The sequence below is a fragment of the Castor canadensis genome, chromosome 9 (assembly GCF_047511655.1).
Source record: "Castor canadensis chromosome 9, mCasCan1.hap1v2, whole genome shotgun sequence".
In the NCBI taxonomy this organism is placed as follows: Eukaryota; Metazoa; Chordata; class Mammalia; order Rodentia; family Castoridae; genus Castor; species Castor canadensis.
The window spans coordinates 7664669-7667584 of record NC_133394.1 but is presented as its reverse complement, the minus strand read 5'-3'; positions in this window follow the sequence as shown (position 1 = coordinate 7667584).

Here is a 2916-nt window from a genome sequence, read left to right as displayed (position 1 = left end):
AGTCTTGCATGTATATTCTTGCAGAATATTTATTTTATTTAATTCAGAGCATTGGAAAATACAGTAGTTGAAAGTAAAACATATGATATTTAAAGTTCTAGCAGCTATTGGCAGACCTTTTGTGCCAATTCTGAGTTTACTTCCAAAAGCCTCACAAATGTCTGTAGGAACCAATATGAGAATCCTACCCATCAATAGAGGTTATTCCTTAAAGTTGTCTTGTTTAGTTTGTAATTCTCTGACACTGCTCGAGGTGAGTAAGCATATATCCATATGTCACTGGCATGAACTCTGCCTATGTGACGACATGTCACGCACTTGGCTATTTGTCTTTTAGTTTGTATTTGCTATTTTGTGTAGTAAGCATATTAATCCCACATCTACCATTTGTGTTGCAGAAGTTTCCAAGTAAACTCTTGCATATAAACTAGTGTCTTTTACTGTGCAATGAAATCATGCGTGGTTCAGATACCTTCAATTGTGCTTATGGCAGCTGAGATTTCTATATTGCTTAGGGTGGTCTACCCATCTCTAATATTTCCAAGTTTTTTCTTGGTAAATTTCATATAACATTACAGATGTGAGGCAATCAACTTTATAAAAAGAATTTTTGCAGTCTGGGCTTTTAACTGAGTAGCTGTGTGAGTTGGTGGAAACCAACTCACTTACTTATGCCTATTTCTGAGGAACTTGGATTGACAATAAGACAAACCATGTCCGTATTTTACAAGCCTGTTATATTTTATTCTTGTTTAAGTCTTTTCCATTTAGAAAAGCTCTGGTGATAGACTCACTCATCTTTTACGATGTTAAGACTTTGATTACTCTAATTAGTTATTGGTGAAACTGGACTAAAGCACACAAAGAATAGGCTTTTACATATTATTTGCAAAAATAACTCAAAGACGTGAACACTATAGATCAATATGAATTTGTAGATGTTTGGATCAGATTCTCAACTTATGTAAAGTTGAAATTTAATCAACTTTTTAATCACAAAATAAAGACAGGTGAATATAAAAAATTTCAATGAAAAATTTGGGCAATCTATATTTATATGTCTATGCTTATATCTATTTATATCATCTATTGGTATGACTCTGTTCCTGTCTATCTATATCTGATTCATAGCCATATCTATATCTGTATCAACATTTATATCAGAAGCACCTGTTATATTCCAAAAACTGTACCAGGTACTTATACATTAATCCTATAAAAGTCACATAGTGCAAACAAGGTAGATCTCTTGAGTTATTTAAAAGAATGTGAGCATCCCCACTGACCATGGGAAAGGACAAGTACCCACAACCTTCTTAATATGTAAGTGCAGGTAGTTGATAGAGTATACTCACTAAAACTGAACACTATAGTTGTTCACTCACGGTTGAGTTTTCTTTGTTTGTTTCTGCCTTGATATAAAATGTGTCCCTATGTCTGTCTTAATCTCCCTAAAATATTTAAGATTTATATTCCAGTGAGAGATAGTTTTTCATTGTCATATAGAGTTGGTTATGCACATAGCGGGGGCATACATTTAAAACTATATGCAAGTTTCTATCATTCTTTGTTTAAAACTCCTTGATGGCTTTGTATTGCATTTAGAATAAATGACAGACTCATTTATCTTTTTTCCAATGCCTTTCGTCTTGAAGTGCTTCTGTCTCTCTCCTTCTTTTTTTTAATTTATTATATTTTTAATTATTATAAGTTTTATTTATTTATTTATTTTTTATTCACATGTGCATACATTATTTGGGTCATTTCCCCCCCCTCGTCTCCCTCCCCCACACTTTCCCTCCTTCCTCCCTCAGTTCCAGGCAGGTCCTGTTCTGCCTTTATCACTAGTTTTGTTTAAGAAAAGAGACAAGCCTAATAAGGAAGACAAAATGTTTTTGCTAGCTGAGTTGAGGATAGCTATACAGAAATATTCCTAGCATTGCTTTCGTGTATACGTGCTATGACCTATGTTGATTCATCTCTAACTGATCTTTACCCTGGTTACTGATATCCTTCTCATGTTAACCTCTGTTGCTTTAAGGTTTCTGTATTAGTTCCTCTGGAGTGGGGACATCAAATGCTTTCATGTTTTGGGTTTTCTGCCTATTTCTATATCACTGAAATGTGCTCTCCCCTTATCATGTGATCCAAGTCCAACCACATTGCTGCATTTGCCCTAGATCTAAAGTCCGCATAGGAGGGAGAACATATGATTTTTGGTCTTCTGAGCTTGCCTGACCTAGCTTAGAATGATGTTATCCAGTTCCATCCATTTACCTGCAAATGATAAGATTTCATTCTTCTTCATGACTGCATAAAATTCCATTGTGTATAGATACCACATTTTCTTGATCCATTCGTCAGCAGTGGGGCATCTTGGTTGTTTCCATAACTTGGCTATTGTGAATAGTGCTGCAATAAACATGGGTGTGCAGGTGCCTCTGGAGTAACCTGTGTCACAGTCTTTTGGGTATATCCCCAAGAGTGGTATTGCTGGATCATATGGCAGATCTATGTTTAGATTTTTAAGAAGTCTCCAAATTTTTTTCCAGAGTGGTTGTACCAGCTTGCATTCCCACCAGCAGTGGATTAGGGTTCCTTTTTCCCCACATCCTCACCAACACCTGTTGGTGGTGGTGTTTTTGATGATGGCTATTCTAACAGAGGTGAGGTGGAATCTTAGTGTGGTTTTGATTCTCTCCTTCTATATTATGATAATTCTTCCTTTGGATCAGACTTTGCTAGATACGTGAGCTTTTTTCCATTTCTTAACACCACTAAATTTGTGGCTTTGGGCTGGCCTGGGATTTTCTTTCCAGTGCTCTGCACATGGGAAGTTCCTCATAACCAGCCAAAACATCCCATCTTGTTCCCTCACTCTGAGGTAGGCACCACTCACTGTTAATTCCTTCTTAT